This window comes from Macrobrachium nipponense, chromosome 22 (genome assembly GCF_015104395.2).
Source record: "Macrobrachium nipponense isolate FS-2020 chromosome 22, ASM1510439v2, whole genome shotgun sequence".
In the NCBI taxonomy this organism is placed as follows: Eukaryota; Metazoa; Arthropoda; class Malacostraca; order Decapoda; family Palaemonidae; genus Macrobrachium; species Macrobrachium nipponense.
The window spans coordinates 70197031-70224755 of NC_087213.1; the positions used below are offsets into that span (position 1 = coordinate 70197031).

The 27725-nt window shown below is 38.8% G+C and overlaps 1 long non-coding RNA gene across 1 annotated transcript in view; it reads left to right on the forward strand.

The window, feature by feature from the left end:
- LOC135198420 (uncharacterized) overlaps positions 1–27725 on the forward strand; it is a 146084-nt gene that overhangs the window by 5221 nt on the left and 113138 nt on the right. The gene's annotated exons all lie outside the window — the stretch shown is intronic.

Consider the following 27725-nt stretch of genomic DNA (forward strand, 5'->3'; position numbering starts at 1 on the left):
GGGGATGGCTGGACCACGCTGGAAAGCGTTGATGGGAGAGCAGGCATGTGATTGCCATCTGTTTGCCCCGCTCCTGTTGTTCATTCTGTAGGAATTTCTTCCTCAACTTCTTATTAAATCATCTCTTTACCAGCTGTAGCTTTGCCTCTTTGATCTATTGAAGCGATAATTCTCAGTACATTAAGCGCGACAGAATATAACTAATCAACTGGCAAAGATGGACGGGGATACTTGTATTTATTATTATTATTATTATTATTATTATTATTATTATTATTATTATTATTATTATTATTATTAAGAGAAATGATGGATGTGGAGGTGGATGGAACACGAAGGAGAGGAAGACCTAAGACCAGGTGGAGAGATTATATTAGAGATGATATGAGGGAGAAGGGAGTACGGGAGGAAATGACACAGGACAGAGGTAGATGGAAGAGACTCATTAAAAACGGGACCCCGAATAGGGATAAAGCTGTGAAGAAGATTATTATTATTATTATTATTATTATTATTATTATTATTATTATTATTATTATTATTATTCAGAATATGAAACCTTTTCATTTAGAGCAAGCCTGCCTGGGCTCTTGACTTGAAATTCAAGCTTTTAAAGAATATGGAGTACACTCGACAAGAAAAATGAAGATACAGTTTTCATTAGCTTTCGTTCATCCAATTTCCCATTTGTTTTTACTGAAAAGACATAATATCGCTAAATTTACTCTAGAATATGAAAATATACTGCAAATTATATCATATAAGTTAAAACTGCAAAACAGAACCGTTCTGATACTAAAAAACACGATATATGTCTGAAGTAATTGGAATTTCTCTGATGGATTCGTTCATAGAGATCTGGTAGATAGAATGTGAATTTCTGATTGTAGTACTATTTATCACGACGACAATATTTACTCGTTTTGCTTCATGAACCGGGATATATTGCATCATCGTAAGTGGTGAATGCAATTATTTTAGTTTCTACAAACTTATGTTTGTATTCCAAAGCGATTAAAATTAGCTGACGTCAATGGCAGTCAATGTTGCGACGGCTAAGGTAGGTTGAACAAATCTAGTTGCATCCGCAAGAGCGTTTTCTATGATGTGAGGAGGAGCCCTAGAACTTCAAGCGGGAAAGCGCAAGTCACTGGATACTGGCTTACGTAACGGATTTCACACTTCGATTACTTTGATGTTGACATGGATCGAATGCGAGTTGCTGTTTACAAAGCTACTGTCTTTGAACACAAATCTTAATCAAGGTTAAAGTAGCATGTCATCTCAAAGATTTTCTGGCTATATGCTCCCATTACAAAGCAGTTCGTAGTAGCCTACAGCCCTACACGACTGCATTTCTTTGCCGCTAGGCTGAAAGATCTCCCACGATATAAAACTTTAATTGCCTGTGCAATACATATTGAATTATTTGCGGTAATAAATATTTTACTTAACACAGCTTTTTTCGTGAATGATTTGTGGATGAAACCCGATTTTCAAAAGTAAAGACTATATCAAGCGAGCAAGAATGACCGCACCCTGTGCCCAAAATTTTCCACGTCTTTTTACAACCTTTGTCGAATGTAATCAAGATTAGGGTGTGAATTTCTTAGAGAATTAACTTGAATATTATGATCCTTCAAATTTTATCTAGCATAGTGCAGCACGATCTTGGCAGTCATATCATATCGCGCAAGCATAGGCCTATCGATAGAGATACTTAATTCATTATATTTTCTTCTGCCTTTCCCCCGTCACAAGTCCGTCTCCAGTACTATAATTCTCTCTCTCTCTCTCTCTCTCTCTCTCTCTCTCTCTCTCTCTCTCTCTCTCTCTCTCTCTCTCCACTTCTAAAACATACTTTAAAAATATGAAATTAAGTATTTATAAATAGGCCTAAGCTTTCACATGAGCAGATTCTCTCTCTCTCTCTCTCTCTCTCTCTCTCCACTTTTAAATCACATTTGAAAAAATATCACTCAATCTCTCAAAGTAAATATAATGAATTAAGTATCTCTATCGATAGGCCTATGCTTGCGCGCGCTCTCTCTCTCTCTCTCTCTCTCTCTCTCTCTATCATCATAATATTTCATTCTTTACTGTATTGTTCCTCACGATTTCCACAAGTACTGCCCAAATTTTAAAGCCCTTTCTCACATTGTTTAAGATCCGTCTTTAATTACGTATGAATTTTACGTCAGTTTAGTGTCAAACATTTCTTATAAATAAGGTTTCACGGTAGGTTTTAAGAAGAGATGATCGATATTCTACCCTGAACTGCGTTACCAAATCAACATTAACGAATAATGTAGAGCCTATTTCTACATTCAAGTATAAATGAATATAGGACCTCAACAGAATCTTCATGGTGTAAAGTTGATGGAAATCTAGAAAGCAACAAACACTATGATTTTGAAGCTCCGCCCCCTTTCAAGAGTTGCCAGGTGTGGCATTATTGAACAATCTATGTCCGAAGATTTTAAAAAGCTGTATCTTAACTTTCCTTGCCGAGTGTACATTAGGAAGATTACACTTTCTTGATTTTGACCCTAAATAACTTTGATAGTAACTAAGTTTTGAAGATAGAGCATCGAAATTCAAAGATAAATATTGCTAAAATTGGGAAAACGAACGTATGAGAACAAAAGATTAGAAACTGTATACATGTAGTTTGATAAACTTGTCAAGACCTAATTGTAGGATGACGCACATCCTGTTTCTGTTACGTGAGTTTTGTTGTCTCATATAAAGCTGGTAAATTTATTTTTAAGCATGCATCGACCTTTGAGTAAAACTCGTCGAATAAGATTATTATTTTCTTAGTAGAGAAAATTTTGTTTGCCAGTCGTAGAAGCACTTGAAGACGTTTCCTCCTAGTTTGGGCTACTTGAGAATGGTTAAAGAGATGGTGTAACTTTTAAACATCATTTATTGTTGTATTTGCTTTTCTGAATGTCCTCTCTCTCTCTCTCTCTCTCTCTCTCTCTCTCTCTCTCTCTCTCTCTCTCTCTCTCTATATATATATATATATATATACACACACACACACACACACACACATATATATATAATATATATATATATATATATATATATATAGATATATGTATCCTTTTAAATTTCCCGCTATTCTGTCATTTCACATATGACCGTCCTAGTCTCCAATGTTTTATATGGGTTATTGTATATATTGCTGCATAATAATAATAATAATAATAATAATAATAATAATAATAATGATATTAACAATAATAATAATAATAAAATACTAATAATAATAATCACCAAATGTTCAAATATCTGAGAATAGAAGAATAGCGGAAAAAGCTTTATGGTTAAAGCTTGTTTGAAATGGAAGTTTTATTTGCTAGACTTTATGGTTTTTAGCAGAGAACAGTTTTTTTCGTATTATTCATGGAATTATACTTTGTAGGCCTGCTTTTTGGCATATGAATTTCATGGTCCACTGTTTATATTTGTCATTATTACTCCTGTTAGTGAATAGCATATGAGTTTAAGGGCCCTCTGTTTATATTTGTCATCGTTCCTCTCGTTAGTTAATAGCAAATGAATTTAACGGTCCTCTCTTTATATTTATTATTTGTATTAGCGCCTCAGTGGCGTGATCGGTATGGTCTTGACCTGCCATCTCGGTGGGCGCGAGTTCGATTCTCGGGCATTCCATTGAGGTGTGAGAGATGTGTATTTCTGGTGGTAGAAGTTCACTCTCGACGTGGTTCGGAAGTCACGTAAAGCCGTTGGTCCCGTTGCTGAATAACCACTGGTTCCATGCAACTTAAAAACACCATACAAACAATTATTTGTATTGTTATAGTTAGTTTATTATAATACATACCCATTTATGTGTCCATTAATAAGGTACTGAAGTTATTATTATTAAGACGGGATTATTGCAATTTAGGCTAACTGCGCTCTTTTTGTCTTCATGTAATGACATGATGCAGTAGAATGGCGGTTGTGATTTTGAAACCTTCCTCGAATTCTCAATTGACCTCGTTGACCCACTTACTCAAACCATTATCTATAAATCATCTTTGCTTCCGCTGCCCAAGCTTCCAATTATTCGAGTTTCGGCGACTATTGGTAAATGTACTCCAGTGACACTAATTATTCAGAAGTGTTCTGTCGATATCGCTCTGTACTTGTCCGGGATATGTGCCAGCTTTTGGACGAATTCTCTCTCTCTCTCTCTCTCTCTCTCTCGTCATTGCTGCTGCGGCAAATTTATTCGCCGAAGAAATCTCTTATTCTTTACATGTTTTATTCTTCTGTGAAACATGGCATTCGCTGCATATGCTTTTTTTCTTTTACGAAGGAGAGCATTGTAGACTTGCGGATTCGAGTAAATGCGATATTTTTTTATAACATGTTGCATTCTCTAGTTTTTATTTCTTTATCTGAAAACCTGTACAGTGTTCCAGGAGACTGGCCGCAATTTAACGTAGTTTATTTGAAGTATAGCTATATAGTTAAAACTGCATTTCAATTTTGGTTAAAAACAGCATATAAGTTTAATTATTTAACTTTCGTATGAAATTAATCGTTTCTATACAAGGAACTCGAGTCTCATCTTATCGGTTGTTGCATGAACCCGACTGGTTTTCGTTATTTCCTAATTTTTAACCATGTTAATTTGTCAGAGCTTTAAGATTAACAAATCTGCTGTATAAAGATAGGTTGGCATTTTTCCATTTCTTTTAACGATACATAGTAATGTTCCCATTCATCTGATATTTTCTTCTGTATGAACCAGTTGGAGGCCAAAGTAACAATAATACTCTGTTTTGTGATTAAGACAGTTACAGTAACATCATACGTTGAGAATTATTATGTGAATTATGGGTCAGGTTAAATGTCGCAACCTCCTTATTAATGATGACGGCAAATATTGGTAGAAATCATCTCCCCGAGAACCGATTGAAGTCGTCGAGAGATATTAGTCCGTTCATCCCATAGACGTCCTTGATGTCCCCCTTCGTCCTCCTGTTTGTTTACACGGACCAGGGTTGATGGATTTAAGGGGTCACCCTCGCGAGCAGTGATTGAAACCAACGGATAACGTTTTCGGAAAACGGGGAACATCGGGAACGACGTCCGTAAAGGCCATTTTCCTCCCCCAATTTATTGGGATTTTCGACTCTCGACGTTTAGGCTGTTCTTGCATTGGATGTTCGTCATTGTTATTTACACGTTCGCAAGACGACAAATAACAGCGATGGCATTGGAAGCATTTATTAGTTCCGTTACTTTTGATGATAAATGAAGTACACAGTCATGTCTAGATTGAAATACTGACATAGTAATTTGATTCAAGATGTTTTTTGTCCATTTTGCTCATTTCCTTTTGTATATTTTCGTTTGTGCATTCATTCATACATACATATAGTATATATAGAAATAATCAATTCACAATCAAGCGTGAAACAGGAATAAATATCTGACTCACATTTGTCTCGAACCCAGGCCTTTCAGTTGAAAGGCAAGGACGCTGCCAACTAAGCCACACAAGTCACAAAAGAATTAAGAACCTAAGTACCACTGTACCTAAGGCTTTACCTGGGAATGCCAACTTCCTCGCATATTGGCGTGTTTTTCCCTTCTGAGTGGTATTTAGGATCCCACTTCTATTATGACTTGTGTGGTTTAGCTGGCAGCGTCTTTGCCGTTCAATTGAAAGACCTGGGTTCGATGTGAGTCAGGAAATCTTTTTGTGTTGCAACGTCTTTGCCTTTCAATTGAAAGACCTGAGTTCGATCCTGGTGTAAGTCAGAAATTTATTTTTGTTTCACGCACGTGATTGTGCGTTGATTATTTGTATGATATCCACTCAGAATGGATCATTCAAAGGAAATGTTGCCAAATTGGGCCACTGCCGAGTCGGGAAGCTGGGGAGAACATAGTGGTAGGTACAATGGTACTAAAGTTCCATCTACTTTAATGATTTATGTGGCCTATCAGCGTCTTTTGCCTTTCAATTGAAAGACCTGGATCCGATCCTGATGAGAGGCAGATTATATATATATATATATATATATATATATATATATATATGATATATATATATATATACAGGATATATATATATATATATATATGTATATATATATAATTGTATATATGTACATGTATATATATATATATATATATATATATATATATTATATATATAAAAATACTCCTCGAAGTAGTCGTTGATTCCATAAACCTGTGAATTTCACATGGTGTTAGATTTGTGTATTCCATTCTCGATTTTAGAAACTTTTAGCCATACTTAGTAAAAATAAGATTTTCACTTCACGTATTTCATGTGTAGTTCCCAACTCAAATTTTAAATGAAAAAATTCAAAGGATTCTAATTTTTGGCAGAAGAAGGAATTAAATGGCTTCCCTTGGCGGGTGTTCCCATCTTTCAGTAGCTCGTGGCCCTTGAGCCTGATGGTGTCTTGGTTTATGATAATTGGACGGGACTAATTAAACGAAGGCGGCCACCAAATCACGTATGAGCTATCGCCACTTTTGAACTGTCTTCGGGAAATATGAAAGCGGTTTTTTTTTATTTTATATTATTTTTTTGGCGAACAGTAAGAGATCATCACCTCAGTGGCGTGGTCGGCATGGTGTTGACGTGCCACCTCGATGGCCGCGAGTTTGATTCTCGGGCATTCCATTGAGGAGTGAGAGAAGTGTATTTTTGGTGACAAGTTCACTCTCGACGTGGTTCGGAAGTCACGTAAAGCCGTTGGTCCCGTTGCAGAATAACCACTGGTTCCATGCAACGATAAAACACTTTGCAAACAAAATAATCACCATCATCATTCTATCTATTATCATTATCATTTATTTTATTGTTATTATTATTTGTATTTTCTCAGACTTTAGTATTTACTTTAATAATAGTAGCACTACACTCGTCTATATCTCTGAGAGAGGGGGGAGAGAGAGAGAGAGAGAGAGAGAATGTATTTTAGTAACACTAGAATTTTCGACGCTGGAAATCCAGCAAAATGTGTGAGACGTAGATATACATTCACCGTTAAAAAGACAAAAAACAGTTCCAATCAGATTAAAGTCAACACTCGATCGTCCCCCATCTATTAACAATTAAATTCGCAGTGTACAATGTTTGCTATGTCCTGGCTTTTTTCCCCCTCTCTTTTTTCCGACGGACCGTGGTGACACTTTTCAATATTTGTCGCTCGTTTTTTCCCACCGGAACTCTGGCCGACTTTCTTTTATCCGGATTTTGTGGCCGGTTTGAAAATGGGTTCGCATGATATGATTGTCGTTAGAGTGCGGTTTCCTAAGTGTGTATCGCAGCTCGTCTGGCGTTATGTGAACAGTTTTAAAACAAATTTTAGATTTCTGTATAAGAAAACTACTGATGGGTTTTGTCTGTCCCTCCGCCCTCAGATCTTAAAAACTACAGAGGCTAGAGGGCTGCAAATTGATATGTTGACCACTCACCCTCCACTCATCAAACATCCGAAATTGCAGCTTTCTAGCCTCAGTAGTTATTTCTATTCAAGGTTATCTTTATCCATGATCATGCGTCGGGCACAGCTATAGTTGAGAGTTTCATACAGCATTATACACTGAACAGAAAACTCGATTGCGCCGAGGAAACTACTGCGCATTTTTTTACTTATTATATGTTAAACTTTCTATTTACCGTTTGAACAACGGAAAACAAAGTCCTTCAAGAAATGTAGATGGATTTTATTGAGGTGTATATGCCTATGTACACTGTATAGTCTTGGCCTACCATGAAAGGAATTAACATATTCAAAACAAGAATGAAAGGTTAGGCGCCTGTGCTTTTGCAGAGCTTTCAGAATGATTTCAGGTTTGTGCCGAGACCCACCCACCGCTCGTCGCTTTTCCCTTTTATCCGGCTTTCAATAGCACTCGCTACATCAGGGCCGGGAACTCATTTAGAGACTCCGTGGGTGGAAAAATCCTGTCCATTGTATGTATTACCTCTCTCTCTCTCTCTCTCTCTCTCTCTCTCTCTCTCTCTCTCTCTCTCTCATACACATACGCAAACAAATATAAGTATATATATATAATTATATATACATATTATATATATAAATTATTATATATTATATATATATATATATATTATTATATATATATAGTATATGTATATATATGTGTGTGTGTGTGTATAGTATACAATATATATATATATATATATTTATATATATATATCTATATAGTATACATATACATATATATGAATATTTATCACATCACCGTGATTCATATAAATCATTCGAGCTACAAATGTCCTTTAATATCATTCATATTATATATATATATATATATATATATATATATATATATATATATAGTATACTATATATGTATATATATAATGTGTTTACACATATTTTGAAAATTTTAACTTTTTTTTTTTAGCCATTATACTGGTCTTGAAAACGACGAACTATGTTTAAGGTCGGACAGAATTGCAGAGACTATGAAAGAACTAACTTTGCTCGGATTTCCGAATTGGGTTCCTAGACTGAGTCAGGAGATAGCCTGAGGAACGGATAGCCTCTCTTGCATTCTATCTTACGTAAGACATTTTAGGGAATCATTATGATAAGATGTCTGGTATCATTCCCTTCTTTTCGATGCTTTCATTTTAGGAGGAAACTTTCGATTGGCTTAACTGATATCGGCGAAGAATTTCTCCCATGCCTTTCGTTCGATAATAATAAATTAGATTCGTCGTTTGTCACTAATCTCTGATGTGGGTGATTTCTATTGTGTTTTTTTTATTTATCTATTTTTTTTTTAGTTCAAAGGAGTGTGTTTTTACTCTTCTCTTCTCTCTTCCTGTTCTTTCACAGGAATAATATGTTGGCTGCTGGTGTTTATTTTTTTTCACCTTGGATGAGACGTGTTACTCATGATACAAATCATCGGCATATCTGCGGTGATAATAGTTTCGCTAATTAGGCTAGGCTAGATGTGTATACTTTCAGACATACATTCCAATTAAATATTACCGCCGGAGCTAACACGAAGTTGAAGTAACGTTTCATGGATACTTCATATATATATATATATATATATATATATATATATATATATATATATATATATATATATATATATACACGTATATTTTATATATATATGTATATGCATACACACACACATGATAATTGAAGAGGAAGTGGGAACTCATGTAAATTTTTTGAATTGCAGAAAGAAACATTTTTCTATAACTTTCACGGAAATGAAGCCCTAGGGGTGTTTGCTTCGTATCAACATTTTCAGTCAGCGTCCCGAAATAATTCCAGCGTTTTCTTACCTAATGAACCTCCTCTTGAGTTGTTTACTACTTCATGTTGCAGTGGATGTCGCAGATTCATGTCCGGGAAGTAACAGTTTATGGAGTCTGTATTCCAGTGCGACGCCCCTTTTTCTCCTCTGTTTTAAACAGTTTAATGAAGGTGGTAATATCAAGCTTAAATTCTGTAAATGGAGAATTTGCATGAAAAATGAAGCTCTACGTATCATGAGCGCAAGACGTTAAGTTTGTATAAATTTGGTAAATAATGTATCCTTCATATTCATTGACAACTAGTACCAATTTCGTCCGATTAGGCTAGAATGCGTTCACCTTAAATTTTGTCAATTTGAAATCTAACCGGCTGGCATGTGAACAAAACCCCCCTGCCATATATTTTCACCGCTTAGAGTGCTGTTAGCCTAGTTGGTAGCAACACTTTTCTATTAATTAAGAAACAGATTATGGTAATTAACGTTGGTTTGCATTGTTACTCTCCGCAGAAATATGTTATATGGCTCATTGATACTGAACGGTAGAAGTCATGATAGCGGACCTTTACATCACATGTTAAACTCTTTAAATAAAAAAGCGGAATACAACTTACATTATTTAGATACATATGTAATCTATTTACGTGTATCCAAAGATTCGTTCGTGTACTTACATAGTATTTGTGTTTGGGAATGTGTTTATTGATGCAATTACAACACTGTAAAACCACATATATATTATTCTAGTGTGATAAGAGCAAATATAATCAGGAAAGTCTTTTTATAAATTTCTAAAATATTGTACGTATGTAGTTAATTGTGCTTGTGTTTTTGTGTGTATATGAGAGAGAGAGAGAGAGAAAGAGTAGGAACATGGGAATGGGTTGGTGGGTTGTTTTGAATGATCATATTGTTGTTGAAGAGTACTCGGCCAAATTGTCAGCACCTCTCCTCTTTCATCACCAGCAAAGAAGTGTGGCTTCCTGAGAGGGAGACATTGGAAGGTTGGTAAATTGAGGGAGCGAGATGCTGTCCAAAGTCAGGACCAGAAGGGAAAAGAGAGGGGGTCGGTAACATAGGGAGAAATTAGCACTAGTTATATAGAAAGTTAAGACTGCCATCTCGCAGCGCGTCTCTGTTTTTTCTGTTTCTTTTCTGAGAAGCAAAGGAAGAAAAACAAATATGACCGTGGATGTTCCTGCGTTTGTTTGTTTGTTTTTCTTTAAGATGGAGTTTCACTCTGCATGATAAGCATTTGTTCGGTTTGGATTGAGTGTCGCTCACACTATTGTTTCTTTATACACTATTGTTCTCTTTGAGTTTGTCATTTCAGTTCAGCATCCACATAGGACAGTAATACATTGCTTCCTAAGATAGAGGACCGTCTAGGAAGCGTTTAGTTGTGTGTTTGTTTGTGTACGTGCGTAAGTGTATATACACAAATAAATAAACATACTCGGAGACGAAAGAAGCAAAATGATTACGTAAACAATCGCGCTCTTTTAGACTTGCAGCGTTTCTTTCTTTTGTCGGTAAACAAAGAAAGCAATTTAGGCAGATTACTTCTTTTGCCTTAAGGCGTTTAATCCCGCCATGTTCGTTTTTCGCTTGCATAGAAGTATGTATCAAATAAATACTCGGCTGGAAAACTCCTTGCTGCCTGCGTTTGTGCCGGAGTCCTTAGTTATTGTACTTGTTTTACATATTTAGATTTCCTTGATGATTACGACTTCCTCTTACATACACAGGCGCTGTTACTATATGTATATATATATATATATATATATATATATATATATATATATATATATATATATATATATATATATATATATGTGGTATATAACTGAATCACGAAAATAAGGAACGTGATGAATATATAAATAAAGGCAAAATCCACATAGGAAAGTGGAACAATGGAGTGTTGCTAGCCTCGCGACCTACTGTCCTCTACAAGTAAAGGACAGTAAGTGGAAAGGCCCAGCACCACTTCATTGTTTCACTTTCATTCGTGGATTTATGCCTTTATACACACACACACACACACACACACACACACACACACACACACATATATATATATATATATATATATATATATATATATATATATATATATATAGATATCTATACTAAAGTACATTTACAATGGAAATGTTTTTAAGGATTAGGTGAGAGGAATAATTTTTAGTTTGTGTAAAAGTAGATGGTGTTCTTGGTACGGTTAATAACAGAGTTTTGGTTGAGATGACGGAGGGATTGATGAGCGAAGAGCAGTTCGGCTGTAGCCAAGGAAGAGGATGTATGATTGTTTGTTATGGGACACTTATATGAGAAGTTTGAAAGTTGACAGCTCGCGTGGAAGTCGAGAAAGATTGTGACAGTAATGACAGAGAGACAAGTTGAGATCATTGAGGATTATGGTATAGATAAATTGGTCAGATTTATGGATTAAGATCGAAGTGAAACACCTGTCAGAGCTGATAGTCAAGGGAGTGACTAGATTGGTGTTAAAATTGGGCTGAAGGAAGGTTGTGGTTGCTTTGGTATATTATTCGGCCGAGTGAATTTAGAAGTTGTGAGTTAAGAAGTGGGGTTGTTAGTCGAGCGTTGAACTGATATCTTTTGCAAATGATAGAATACTGATTGGTGATAATGAAGAGAAACTGCAGACAAGTGAATATGTTTGAAACCATTTGCAGGAAGTGAAGGTGATAGTAAATGTGAGCGGGGTAAGGTAATGATGGTTAATGGAAACTAAGGAGATGGATGGTGGAGGAATGAAAGCAGTGCCGTGGTATGAAGAAGAGTCGAGATCAAAAATAGATAGGCAAAGAAGCTTGGGGTATCTGTGGAAGCATCGGTTTGAATTTGCATTATGGGTTTTTTGAGGCAAGACTCCTTTATGCAGGTGAAATGAGAAGGAGGATTCTAAAAGAAGGAGAAAAGGTTAGAGCAGAGATGATCTGTTTGCGTAATGTACGTGGCATAAGGAGAATTAAAAGGGCGAGACATTCGTAGCTATCATATGAATGGTAAACTGTTGACATAGGGAAAAGGACGGATCAAAGCGTTTCCTAAGCGGTTTCGGTCATCGTGAAAGACGACGACAGAGTACAATTCAGAAGTGTTGGGAGGAAGGAAGAGACAAAGATATATGAAATTGAAATTGTAGTCGTTCACTATATAACCGAGGGATTCCTTAGATGGAGTGATAATGACCGACGAGTTTCACAGATAGATATATATATATATATATATATATATATATATATATATATATATATATATATAATAGTTTCATCACGTACGCATGCATGATGTTATTAGATCCCCAAATATTAGGACATAAATATCACTTGATTTTGAATGCTCTGAGAAGTGTAAGGTACACTGGATTCGATATTAATACATGTATTTAGTAATATATCAAGTATATAATTCATATGAATATGTATATATGTATACACATATATATTATGTATATACATATGTGTATATATATATATATATATATATATATATATGAATATGTGTTATATACGTACACATACATACATACATAGTATACGATAGACTCGATTTTGAACTCTTTTCTATCAAGATCGCCGAATGGGTCAAATGGATTGAATCAAAGGAAATAAACGGAGAAACCTGAACTTTCGTTGGCAGAAATCCAATAGCTTATTGCACAAGTATCCATACATACGTACACATATACACACCGCAGATGTGGAGGGAACCCGGGGAAGCTGAGCTGGTGAAATAAATTAATGAATGATTCGCAAACGCTAGAAAGTGTCAGATAGAGGTTAGGGAAAAGTCATAGGAAAGTATAACATCCAGGAATAACTAAACTGCAGGAAAGACAGGAGCACGGAAACGGTTTGGTGTGGATAGTTCTTCTACATGCTCCTTTTCTGTTGTTGACAAGTTTTTAAAAGGTAAAGTTGCTAGCCTCATACCCTTTTCTTAACATCTGCCTGCCATTGATACCCATCCATTACCGGGTTGACTGCTGGTGGTAGGCCAGCGCAAACCGCGGACCTTGCAATATCGAACTTAGCACGCTACTGATGTGTGTGTGTGTGTGTGTGTGTGAGTGAGTGAGTGTTCGTTATTGTTGTCAGTGTTACATCATTCTCCAAAAGTGAAGTAACTTGATGTACCAAGTCTAGAGAAATGATAAAAGAAAAATATATTCATTACTGTAAGTAATTGCATGGTTCAGGCATCTCTTTAATTTTGCTAAACTTTAATGAATCATACATTTAAGAGATAAAATTTATATCAAAGAGCCAATGTTTGCTGTTACCGTTTATAGATTTTTGAATAATGACAGTGCCGTGCTATGACAATGATCACCGGGTTCACAGTATTTGTATTTAGAGTAATTTTTCACCCCAATTAGCAGAGTAATTAGGTGAATCATTATGTGATAGGGCGCAAATTACACGGCCATAAATTACGTGAATTGCAGTTTGAAGTTCTGAAAATATTGTGGATGATCTGGGCAAAACGGGTGTTTAATGTGTTGCTTATTCACATAAAGAGTTCCACTTTTGAGTATTGACAGGCGATATTACAAATGGCCGTGAGTAGCGATCGTTCATCAGCTATAGCAAATTGGTTTTATGCGGTAGGGTCGGGTGGAATGTTGTGCTTCCTCTCTCTCTCTCTCTCTCTCTCTCTCTCTCCTCTCTCTCTCTCTCTCTCTCTTTTACACCCGTCCTGTGGCATATTATTGATGTAATGGGTTATCTTTGTTCTAGTTTGGGTGTCGGCTGGAATTTTCTGGTATAAACTAAATAGTCTTCTTCAGTAAGGATCGATTGGACTGGCTTCCTACGACTGTTTTTCTTTGAAGGTTTCTTTTTATCACTTACCCGAGCACATCAGCTGAGTCAATTAGGAAAAAGGTCCGTACATCTTTTTTTTTTTTTATCCAAGCTATATTCTGCTTTCTGTTTAGTGCAATCTTGTTATCAAAAGAGAGAAGTCAGTTAACGTTACACTCTATATTCCCCCCCCCCCCCCCCCCCCTCCCTTTCCCCTCTTTTCTCTTTCCTCCTCTCTCATTTCTTTTCTCTCTCCTTCTCTCTTTACTCTCTCTCTCTCTCTCTCTCTCTCTCTCTCTCTCTCTCTCTCTCTCTCTCTCTCTCTCTCTCTTTTCTTCAGCCCCGACACTGTTTTACATGGCCAAAATATGAATAGTAATCATTTACCTGCCTCATGCATGAATCGCTAACATAATTTCAGTTTTAAGGTTACTAAACGCTCTCTGTCTGCAGGCAAGGTCTTATCTCTCTCTCTCTCTCTCCTCTCTCTCTCTCCTCTCTCTCTCTCTCTCTCTCTCTCACATCGCATTGATGCCAGCTAATCTGAGTCATTCACCTCAAATTTGATTCTTTATATTGGTGTGGATAGTTTTTTTTTTAAATACATGGGTTTCTGATATAGTCTTACATTGACGACAAGACTAAAATAACTAGCGTATTTATTGTATTCTTTTAGTGATGATTAATGTCTCAAAAACAGAATGTTTTCCGTATGAAGTTGCATAATTTTGCGTAGGATATTCTCATATTTATCATGACACCTACTGTCAGGCCAGGAGTATACGAGCCACTCTGTGGCGCCACAGAGTGGCGTCGGTGTGTGGCGGGGATGTGGCTTCCCATAGGTTTCCATTGTTTTTAAGATATGTCGAGCACATGAGCGTTTATGGCAAGCGACTGTGGCGAGCTGTCGCTGATCCCCGCCACAGCTTATAAACAATGGAAACCTATGGGAAGTCACTTTCCCGCCACACACCGACGCCACTCTGCTGGCTTTTAAAGAACGAGAAAAAAGGATTACATAGATGAGAGATAAGTTTTCATAATTAAAAGTTTAGAGGAAATATATGGTGACCTTGAAAACTGTAAAGCCCAATGAAAGAAAGGGCTCAAGTACACTGCAAGTATGAGTTACTTGCTTCTTTTTAGGATCACAGAAAAAAAATCACAATTTTGTTCAGGAAAAAGAGTAACAGGAAAAAAAATAACATTAATTAAAAGTCTTTTGTTTCTGATTTTAGTTTAATCCCCAATGGGCCTGTACTAAACACACAACAAAGGTGGATATGTGTTGATGTAGACTTTTGACATAACTCCCCCTAAATGTGACACCCGGAGTCATTTTTTTGGAAAAACTAGTTTGGGAACCCAAAAGCCACCTCCCCCCCCATCCATTTGGGGGGGGGGAAAACTTAGTTTTGGGGGAACCAAAAGCACTTTTTCCCCCCCAAAGGTTCAAATTTTGGGGGAAAAAAAAAACTATTTTTAAAACCAGGGGGCCCTTTTTTTTTTTCCCCCCCAAAGTTCAAATTTTTGGGAAAAACCTATTTAAACCCCAAAAAGCACTCCCCCATCATTTTTGAAAAACTATTTTAAAAACAAGCCCAAAACTTTCCCCCAAGGTTTCCATTTTGAAAAATTTTTTTTAAAAAAAACAGGCCCCAACTTTCCCCCCCCCCAAGTTTCCATTTTGAAACTATTTTTTAACAGGGGGCCCACCTCCCCCCAAAAGGGGTCAAAAATTTGGGGGAAACTAGTTTTTTTGAACAGGGCACTTTCCCCCTTCAGGGTTTTGGTTTTTTTCATTTTGAAAAACTATTTTAACCAAGCACCTCCCCCCAGTCATTTTTTGAAAACTTTATTTTTAAAGGCAAAACCCCCTTTTTTCCCCCCGTCAATTTGAAAACTAGGTTTTTGACAGCACTCCCCCCAGTCATTTTGAAAAAATAGTTTGACAGCATTTCACCCCCCAGTCATTTTTTGAAACTATTTTAACAGCACTCCCCCCAGTTTTTTTTCATTTGAAAAAAACTATTTTTAAAACAGCACTCCCCCAGTCATTTGAAATATAAAAACAGTTTTTTTCAAAACTCCCCCAGCATTGAAACTATTTACCCCCAGCAAAACTTTTTTTCCCCCCCCCAGTCATTTTTGAAACTATTTTTTTTAAACAGCACTCCCCCCCCCCCCCCAGTCATTTTTTTGAAACTTTTAGTTTTTTGAAAAAAACAGCCCCACTTTCTTTCCCCCCCAGTTTTTTCATTTGAAAAACTAGTTTGGGGGGAAACAGCAAAACTCCCCCAGTCATTTGAAACATTTTAACAGCACTAGTCCCCCAGTTCATTGGAAAACTATTTAACAGCACTCCCAGTCATTGAACTAGTTTGACAGCACTCACCAGTCATTGGAAAACTATTTAACAGGCACTCCCCCAGTCATTTGAAAAACTATTTTTACAGCACTCCCCAGTATTTGAAAAACTAGTTCGACAGCACCCCCCGTCATTTGAAACTTATTGTAACAGCACTCCCCCAGTCATTTGAAACTATTTTTAACAGCACTCCCCCAGTATTTGAAATATTTGAACAGCACTCCCCCAGTCATTTGAAACTAGTTGACAGCACTCCCAGTTCATTTGAAACTATTTTAACAGCACTCCCCAGTCATTTGAAATATTTTAACGCACTCCCCCGTCATTTGAAATAGTTGACAGCACTCCCACAGTCATTTGGAAACTAGTTTGGACAGCAACTCCCCAGTTATTTGAAAAACTAGTTTGACAGCATCCCCAGTCATTTGAAAATAGTTTGACAGCACTCCCCCAGTCATTTGAAAATAGTTTGACAGCACTCCCCCAGTCATTTGAAACTATTTAACAGCACTCCCCAGTCATTTGAATATTTTAACAGCACTCCCCAGTCATTTGAAACTAGTTGACAGCACTCCCCCAGTCATTGAAACTATTTTAACAGCACTCCCCCAGTCATTGAAACTATTTTAACAGCACTCCCCAGTCATTTTAAAAACTAGTTTGACAGCACTCCCCCAGTAAATTTGAAACTATTTTAACAGCACTCCCCCAGCATTGTGATGAAACCTATTTGAACAGCACTCCCCAGTCATTTTGAAACTAGTTTGACAGCACTACCCCCAGTCATTTGAAACTAGTTTGACAGCACTCCCCCAGTCATTTGAAACTATTTAACAGCACTCCCCCAGTCCTTTGAAACTATTTTAACAGCACTCCCCCAGTCATTTGAACTAATTTTATAACAGCACTCCCCCCAGTCTTTGAACTATTTTACAGCACTCCCCCAGCGTTTGAAACTATTTTAACAGCACTCCCCCAGTCATGTGAACTAGTTTTGAACAAGCACGCCTCCAGTCATTTGAAACTATTGACAGCACTCCCCCAGTCATTTGAAACTAGTTTTACAGCACTCCCCCAGTCATTTGAAACTATTTTAACAGCACTCCCCCAGTCATTTGAAACTATTTTGACAGCACTCCCCCTTCATTTGAAACTATTTTAACACACTCCCCAGTCATTTTGAAACTATTTTAACAGCACTCCCCCAGTCCATTTGAACTAGTTTTGACAGCACTCCCCAGTCATTTGAAACTATTTTAACAGCATTCCTCCCTCCCCAGTCCCATTTGGAAACTTTTTAACGACTCCCCCATCATTTGAACTATTTTAAACAGCACTCCCCCAGTCATTTGAAACTAGTTTGACAGCACTCCCCCAGTCATTTGAAAACTATTTTAACAGTCACTCCCAAGTCATTTGAAACTATTTTAACAGCACTCCCCCAATCATTTAAACTAGTTTGACAGCACTCCCCCCGTCATTTGAAACTAGTTTGACAGCACTCCCCGCAGTCATTTTGAAACTAGTTTGGGGGAAACAGCACTCCCCAGTCCATTTGACTAGTTTGACAGCACTCCCCCAGTCATTTGAACTAGTTTGAACACACTCCCCAGTCATTTGAACTATTTTAACAGCACCCCCCATCTTTGAAACTATTTTAAAACAGCAGCTCCCCCTTCATTTGAACTAGTTTGACACACTCCCCCAGTCATTTGAAACTATTTTAACAGCACTCCCCGTCATTTGCACTATTTTAACAGGCACTCCCCCAGTCCATTTAAAACTAGTTTGAAAGCATCCCCCCAGTCCATTTGAAAACTATTTTAACAGCATCCCCAGTCATTGGAAACTTGTAACAGCACTCCCCCGTCATTGAAACTAGTTTGACAGCACTCCCCCAGTCACTTGAAACATTTTAACAGCACTCCCCCAGTCCATTTGAAGACTATTTTAACAGAACTCCCCCAGTCATTGTGAAACAGTTGACAGCACTCCCCCAGTTCATTTGAAACATTTTAACGATCACTCCCCCGTCATTTTGAAACTATTTTAACAGCACTCCCCCAGTCATTTGAAACTAGTTGACAGCACTCCCCCATCATTTTGAAACTAGTTTAACACACTCCCCCAGTTATTTGAAACTAGTTGCAGCACTCCCCAGTCATTTGAAACTAGTTTGACAGCACTCCCCCATCTTTGAAACTATTTAACAGCACTCCCCAGTCATTTGAAAACTAATTTTAATCAGCATCCCCCATCATTTGAAACTAGTTTGACCGCACTCCCCGCAGTCATTTGAAAGCTATTTTAACAGCTCCCCAGTCATTTGAAACTATTTAACAGCACTCCCCCAGTCATTTGAACTAGTTTGACAGCACTCCCCAGTCATTTGAAACTAGTTTTTGACAGCACTCCCCCAGTCATTTGAAACTAGTTTGACAGCACTCCCCGAGTCCTTTGAAACTAGTTTGACAGCATCCCCCAGTCCATTTGAAACTATTTTAACAGCACTCCCCCATGTCATTTTGAAACTATTTTAACAGCACTCCCCAAGTCATTTGAAACTAGTTTGACAGCACTCCCCCAGTCATTTAAACTAGTTTTCTCTGACAGCACTCCCCCAGTCATTGAAACTAGTTTGCCAGCACTCCCCAGTCATTTGAACTATTAACAGCAACTCCCCCGTCATTTGAAACTATTTTAATAGCACTCCCCCAGTTATTTGAAACTAGTTTGACAGCACTCCCCAAAGTCATTTAAAACTATTTTAAGCAGCACTCCCCATCTTTTGAAACTATTTTAACACACTCCCAGTCATTTTGAAACTAGTTTGACAGCACTCCCCCAGTCATTTGAAACTATTTTTAACAGCAATCCCCAGTCCATTTGAAACTATTTTAACAGCACTCCCCATTCATTTGAGACTATTTTAACAAGCATCCCCCAGTCATTTGAAACTAGTTTTGACAGCCTCCCAGTCATTTGAAACTATTGTTAACAGCACTCCCCCAGTCATTTGAAACTATTTTTAACAGCACTCCCCCAGTCATTTGAACTAGTTTTGACGCACTCCCCAGTCATTTGAAACTAGTTTGACAGCACTCCCCCAGTCATTTAACTAGTTTGACACACTCCCAGTCCATTTGAAACTAGTTTTGACAGCCTCCCCCAGTCATTTGAAACTAGTTTGACAGCACTCCCAGTCTTTGAACTATTTTCACAGCACTCCCCCCAGCATTTTGAAATATTTTAACAGCACTCCCCCATTCATTTGAAACTAGTTTAACAGCACTCCCCAGTCCCTTTTTGAAACTATTTTAACAGCACTCCCCCTATCATTGAAACTATTTTACACAGCACTCCCCCAGTTCATTGAAACTAGTTTGACAGCACTCCCCAGTCATTTGAACTATTTTAACAGCACTCCCAGTCATTTGAAAACTATTTTTAACAGCACTCCCCCAGTCCATTTGAAACTATTTGACAGCACTCCCCCCCATCATTTGAACGATTTTTAACAGCACTCCCCCAGTCATTGAAACCTATTTTAACAGCACTCCCCCAGTCATTTGAAACTAGTTTGACAGCACTCCCCCAGTCATTTGAAACTATTTTGAACGCACTCCCCAGTCATTTTGAAACTATTTTAACAGCACTCCCCCATTCAATTTGAAACAGTTTGACAGCACTCCCCCAGTCATTGAAACTAGTTTTAACAGCCGCCCCCAGTCATTTGAAACTAGTTTTGACAGCACTCCCAATCATTTTGAAACTAGTTTGACAGCAACTCCCCCAGTCATTTGAAACTATTTTACAGCACTCCCCCCATCATTTGAAACTATTTTAACAGCACTCCCCCGTCCATTTGAAACAGTTTGACAGCACTCCCCCAGTCATTTGAAACTAATTTTTAACAGCACTCCCCCAGTCTTTGAAACTATTTTAACAGCACTCCCCCGTCTTTGAAACTAGTTTGACAGCACTCCCCAGTCATTTGAACTAGTTTTGACAGCACTCCCCCAGTCCTTTGAAAACTAGTTTTGGACAGCACTCCCCAGTCATTTGAAACTATTTGACAGTCACTCCCCAGTCATTTGAAACTATTTTAACAGCACTCCCCCATGTTTCATTTAAACTATTTTTAACAGCACTCCCCCAGTCATTTGAAACTAGTTGACAGCACTCCCCCAGTCATTTGAATATTTAACGCACTCCCCCAGTCTTTAACTATTTTAACAGCACTCCCCCATTCATTTGAAACTAGTTTGACAGCACTCCCCCAGTCATTTGCACTAGTTTGAAGCAGTCCCCCCAGTCATTTGACACTATTTGACAGCACTCCCCCAGTCATTGAAACTAGTTTTGACAGCAACTCCCGTCATTTGAAAGCTAGTTTGACAGCAGTCCCCCAGTCCATTTGAAACTAGTTTACGCAGTCCCGCAGCCTTTGAGAACTAGTTTGACAGCGTCCTCCAGTCATTTGAAACTATTTTACAGTACTCCCCCAGTCATTTGAAATAGTTGACAGCCGTCCCCAGTCTTTTGAAACTATTTTAACAGGCACTCCCCCCAGTCATTTGAAATTAATTTAGGGTTTGACAGCATCCCCAGTCATTTGAAACAGTTTGACGCACTCCCCAGTCATTTGGAAAACTAGTTTGACAGCACTCCCCAGTCATTTTGAAACTAGTTTGACAGCACTCCCCCAGTCATTTGAAACTATTTAACAGCACTCCCCCAGTCATTTGAAACATTTTAACAGCCTCCCCCGTTCATTTGAAACTAGTTTGACAGCACTCCCCCCTCTTTGAACTATTTTTAACAGCAACTCCCCTCAGTTGAAACTATTTAACAGCACTCCCCAGTCATTTGAAACTAGTTTTGACATCACTCCCCCAGTCATTTGAACTATGTTTGACAGCACTCAACCTCATTTGAAAACTAGTTTGACCGCACTCCCCATCACATTTGAAACTATTTGCAGCACTCCCCAGTCATTTGAACTATTTTAACAGCACTCCCCCAGTCATTTGAAACCTTTAACGCACTCCCACCAGTCATTTGAAACTAGTTTGACGCACTCCCCAGTCATTTTGAAAACTCTTTGATCAGCACTCCCGCCAGTCATTTGAAACTAGTTTGACAGCACTCCCACAGTCATTTGAAACTAGTTTTGAACAGCACCCCCAGTTCCATTTGAAACTAATTTGACAGCCAGTCCCCCAGTCCATTTTGAAACTAGTTTGCAGCAGGCACCACATCCATTTGAAACTAGTTTGACAGCAGTCCCCAAGTCCAATTTGAAACTATTTTAAACAAAGCACTCCCCCAGTCTTTTGAAACTAGTTTGACAAACTATTTTCCCCAGTCATTTGGGAAACTATTCTAACCCAGCACTCCCCATCCTTTAAACTATTTTGACAGCACTCCCCGATCCATTTGAAACTAGTTGACAGCACTCCCCGGCTTTGATAAACTAAGTTTGCCCAGCACTCCCCCAGTCATTTGAAACTAGTTTGACACAACTTCCAAGTCATTTTTGAAACTTATTTTAACAGCACTCCCCCAGTTCCATTTGAAACTATTTTACAGTTCTCCCCAGTCATTTTGAAACTAGTTTGAAGCACTCCCCCAGTCATTTGAAACTATTTAACAGCATCCCCCAGGTCATTTGAAACTATTTTAACCCAGCACTCCCCCAGGTCATTTGAAAACTAGTTTGGGACAAAGCACCTCCCCCAGGTCCCCATTTGAAACTATTTTAACAGGCAACCTCCCCCAGTCATTTGAAAACTATTTTAACAGGCACCTCCCCCAGTCATTTGAAAACTAGTCGGACCAGCACTTTTCCCCCAAGTCATTTGAAAACTAGTTTGACCCCCCAGCATCCCACAGGCATTTGAAACTAGTTTTGACATGCATCTCCCCAGTCCATTTGAAACTAGTTTTGACAGCACCACCCCCAGTCATTTTGAAACTATTTTAACAGCACTCCCCAGTCCATTTTGGAAACTATTTTAACAGCACTCTTTTCCCAAGTCATTTGAAATAGTTTGACAGCACTCCCCAGTCATTTGAAAACTAGTTTGACCGACCCCCCAAGTCATTGAAATAGTTTGGGGGGGTGGAACAGCAAGTCCCCCAGTCATTTCATTTGAAACTAGTTTTTTGAACAGCACTCCCCCAGTCCATTTGAAAAACTAGTTTTTGAACAGGCACCTCCCCCAGTCATTTGAAAACTAGTTTGACAGCAGTCCCCCAGTCATTTTTGAAACTAGTTTGACGCAGCCCCCAGTCATTTGGAAACTATTTTAACAGCACTCCCCCAGTCATTTGAAAACTATTTTGACAAAGCAGTCCCACAGTCATTTGAAACTATTTTAACAGCACTTCCCCAGTCATTTGAAAACTAGTTTTGGACAGCCTACCTCCCCCCAAGTCCATTTGAAACTAGTTTGAACAGCCAACTCCCCCAGTCATTTGGAAAACTAGGCTTTGAACAGCACCTCCCCCAGTCATTTGCAAACTAGTTTGACAGCACTCCACCCCAGTCATTTGAAACCTAATTTTAAACAGCACCCCCCAAGTCATTTGAAACTATTTTAACAGCACTCCCCCAAGTTCCATTTGAAAACTAGTTTTTCACAGCAACTCCCCCAGCATTTGGAAACTATTTTAACAGCAAACCTCCCCCAGTCATTTGGAAACTATTTTAACAGCACTCCCCCGTCATTTGAAACTAGTTGAAGCACCCCCAGTCATTTGAAACTAGTTTGACAAGCACTCCCCCAGTCATCTTTGAAACTAGTTTGACAGCAACTCCCCCAGTCCATTTGAAACTCATTTGACAGCACTCCCCCAGTCATTTGAAACTATTTTAACGCACTCCCCCAAAGTCATTTGAAATATTTTTAACAGTTCTCACTCCCCCCAGTCATTTTTGAAAAACTAGTTTGACAGCAACTCCCCCCAGTCATTTGAAAACTAGTTTGACAGCAGTCCCCCATGTCATTTTGAAAACTAGTTTGACAGCACCCTCCCCCAGTTTCATTTGAAACTAGTTTGACAGCACTCCCCCAAGTCATTTGAAACTATTTTGACACAGTTCCCCCCAGTGCATTTGAAACTAGTTTGAACGCAGTCCCCCAGTTCATTTGAAACTAGTTTGACAGCAGGTTTCCCCCAGTCCCCCATTTGAAAATATTTTAACAGCACTTCCCCCAGTCAAATCTTGAAATAGTTTGACAGCAGTCCCCCACCAGTCATTTGAAACTATTTTACACGCCCACTCCCCCAAGTCATTTGTTTGAAACTAGTTTGACAGCCCTCCCCGGTTCATTTGAAACTAGTTTGACAGCCCCCACTTCCCCGGTTCATTTGAAACTATTTTGGTTTGACAGCACTCCCCCAGGTCATTGAAAACCCCCTAGTTTGGACGCACTTTCCCCCAGTCATTTGAAACTATTTTTAACAGCACTACCCCCAGTCCCCCATCTTAGAAACTATTTTAACAGTTCTTTTTCCCCCAAAGTCAGTGGATGAAACTAAGTTTGACAGCACTCACCCCAGTCCCCCATTGGAAAAACTCATTTTAAACGCAACTCCCCCACGTCATTTGAAAAAACTATTTTAACAGGCAACTTCCCCAGTTTCATTTGAAAACTAGTTTGACAGCACGCCCCCCAAGTCTTTGTAACTATTTACATCAAACTCCCCAGTTTTCAATTCTGAAAACTCTTTTAAACAGCCCCCACGACCCCCATCATTTGAACTATTTTGACAGCAAACTCCCCCAGTTCATTTTTGAAAACTATTTTAACAGCATCCCACCCCAGTTCATTTGAACAAACTATTTTTAACAGCACTCCCCCCAAGTCATTTGAAAACTAGTTTGACAGCACTCCCCCAGTCATTTGAAACTAGTTTGAACAGCAACTCCACCCCCAAGTCCATTTGGAAATCTATATTCTAACAGCACTCCCCCAGTCATTTTTGAAAATAGTTCGCACAGCACTCCCCCCAGTCATTCTTTGAAAAAACTAGTTTGACAGCACTCCCCCAAGTCATTTGACCACCCCCCACCCTACCAGCCTCCTCTCCCCCCCCCCCCCACCACTCACCCCAGTCATTTGAAAAACTAGTTGGACAGCCTCCCCCAGTCATTTGAAAAACTATTTGAACAGCAACTCCCCCCAGTCATTTTGAAAATATTTAACCAGCACTCCCCCAGTCATTGAAACTAGTTGGACAGCACTCCCCAGTCATGAAACTATTTTAAACAGCACTCCCCCAGGGCATTTGAAACTATTTTAACAGCACTCCCCCAGTCATTTGGAAAACTAGTTTGACAGGACTCCCGTCATTTGGAACTAGTTTGACAGCACCCCCAGTCATTTGAAACTAGTTTGACAGCATCCCCCAGTCATTTGAAACTATTTTATACAGCACTCCCCCAGTCATTTGAAAACTATTTTAACAGCCACTCCCCCAGTCATTTGAAAACTAGTTTGAAAGCACTCCCCCAGGTCATTTGGAAACTAGTTTGACAGCAAACTTTCCCCCAGTCATTTGAAACTATTTTAACAGCCACCCCTTCCCCCAGAAACCCATTTGAAACTAAGTTTGGAACAAAGCACTCCCCCAGTCATTTGAAACTTATTTTAACAGGCACCCCTTCCCCATTTCATTTTTGAACTAGTTTGGAAACAAACACTTCCCCCAGTCATTTTGAAACTAGTTTGGACCAGCACTCCCCCAGTTCATTTGAAAACTATTTTACAGCACTCCCCAGTCATTTGGAAAAATAGTTTTTGACATCCCCACGCTTTTCCCCAGTCCATTTGAAACTTAGTTTGACAGGCCACTCCCCCAGGTTTCATTTGAAACTAGTTTGACAGCACTCCCCCATTCATTTGAAAACTGTTTGACAGCAGTCCCCCCAGTCATTTTGAAACTAGTTTTTGACAGCAGCCCCCAGTCATTTGAAAACTAGTTTACAGCACTCACCCCCAGTCATTTGAAACCCCCTATTTGGAAAACAGCAGGCTCCCCCAGTCATTTGAAACTAGTTTTGACAGCAAACTCAGTCCCCTATTTGAAAAACTATTTTAACAGCCCCCACTTTCTGCCCCCAGTTTCATTTGACAAAATTTTAGCAGCTCCCCCAGTCATTTGAAAACTAGTTTGACAGCAGCCTCCCCCAGTCAGTTTGAAACTATTTTTAAACAGCACTCCCCCAGTTTCATTTGGGAAACCCCCTATTTTTTAAACAGCAGCTCCCCCAGTCATTTGAAACTTTAGTTTGACAGCACTCCCCCAGTCATTTGAAACTATTTAAAGCACTCCCCCAGTTTCATTTTGACTAGTTGAAACAGCACTCCCCCAGTCATTTGATTTGAAACTAGTTTGAACAGCCCCCACCCCCCATTTCATTGAAACTTTATTTTAACAGCAATCCCCCAGTCATTTTGAAACTAGTTTGACAGCACGCCCCCAGTCATTTTTGAAACTAGTTTGACAGCACTCCCCCCAGTCTTATTTTGAAAAACTAGTTTGACAGCACCTCCCCCAGTCATTTGAACAAACTAGTTGACTCAGTCAAACCCCCAGTCATTTGAAACTAGTTTGACAGCACTCCCCCAAGTCATTTGAAAACTAGTTTGACAGCCCCCACACTCCACCCCCCAGTCATTTGAAACTATTGTTTTAACAGCACTCCCCAGTTCATTTGAAACTAGTTTGACAGCACTCCCCAGTCATTTTGAAAACTATTTTTAACAGCACTCCCCCAGTCATTTGAAACTCGTTGACAGCACTCCCCAAGTCATTTGAAACATTTGACCCCAGCAAAACTTTCCAGCACCCGCATTTGAAAACTAGTTGGGACAGCACTCCCCCAGTCATTTGAAAACTTTATTTTACAGCACTACCCCCAGTTCATTTGGAAAACTATTTTAACAGCCCCCACTTTCCCCCATTCATTTGAAAAATAGTTTGGACAGCACTCCCCCAGTCATTTGATGTTTGACCAAAATCCCCAGTCATTTTGAAACTATTTTTACGCACTTCCCCCAGTTATTTGAAACTTTTTTTACAGCACTCCCCCAATCATTTGAAACTAAGTTTGACAGGCAATCCCCCCAGTTCATTTTTGAAAACTAGTTTTGAAGCACTCCCTTAGTCATTTGAAACTAGTTGGGACAGCACTTCCCCCAGTCATTTGAAACTATTTTAAAGCACTCCCCAGTTCATTTTGAAACTAGTTTGGACAGCACTCCCCCGTCATTTGAAAACTATTTTAACAGCATCCCCCAGTCATTTGAAAACTAGTTTGGACAGCACTCCCCCAGGCATTTGAAAAACTTGTTTTGACAAGCACTCCCCCAGTCATTTGAAATATTTTACAAGCATCCCCAAGTTCATTTTGAAACTAGTTTGGACAAGAACCCCCCAAGTCCATTTTGAAACTAGTTTGACAGCACTCCCCACCGTCATTTGAAAACTAAGTTTGGACAGCACCCCCCAGTTTTCATTTGAAACTAGTTTTGCAGCATCCCCCATCATTTGAAACTAGTTTTTACAGCACCTTCCCCCAGTCATTTGAAACTGTTTGACAAGCACTCCCCCAGTTCATTTTTGAAAAATTTTACAGCACTCCCCCAGTCATTTGTAAACTAGTTTGACAGCACTCCCCCAGTATTTGGAAAATATTTTAACAGCACTCCCCCAGTCATTTTGAAACTAGTTTGAACAGCACCTTCCCCCGTCATTTGAAAAAACGTTGACAGCATCCCCCAGTCATTTTGAAACTAGTTTGACAGCACTCCCCCAGTTTCTTATTTGAAAACTATTTGACAGCACTCCCCCAGTCATTTTGAAAATAGTTTGGACAGCATCCCCCAGTCATTTGAAACTAGTTTGACAGCACTCCCCCAGTCATTTTGCAGAACTAGTTGAGCACGCACTCCCCCAGTCATTTGAAACTAGTTTGACAGCACTCCCCCAGCATTTTAACTAGTTTGACAGCACTCAGTCATTTGAAAATAGTTTGACAGCACTCCCCCAGTCATTTGAAACTAGTTTGACAGCACTCCCCCAGTCATTTGAACTATTTTAACAGCACTCCCCCCAGTCATTTTGACTATTTTAACAGCACTCCCCCAGTCATTTTTTGAACTAGTTTGACTAGCCTTGAACGC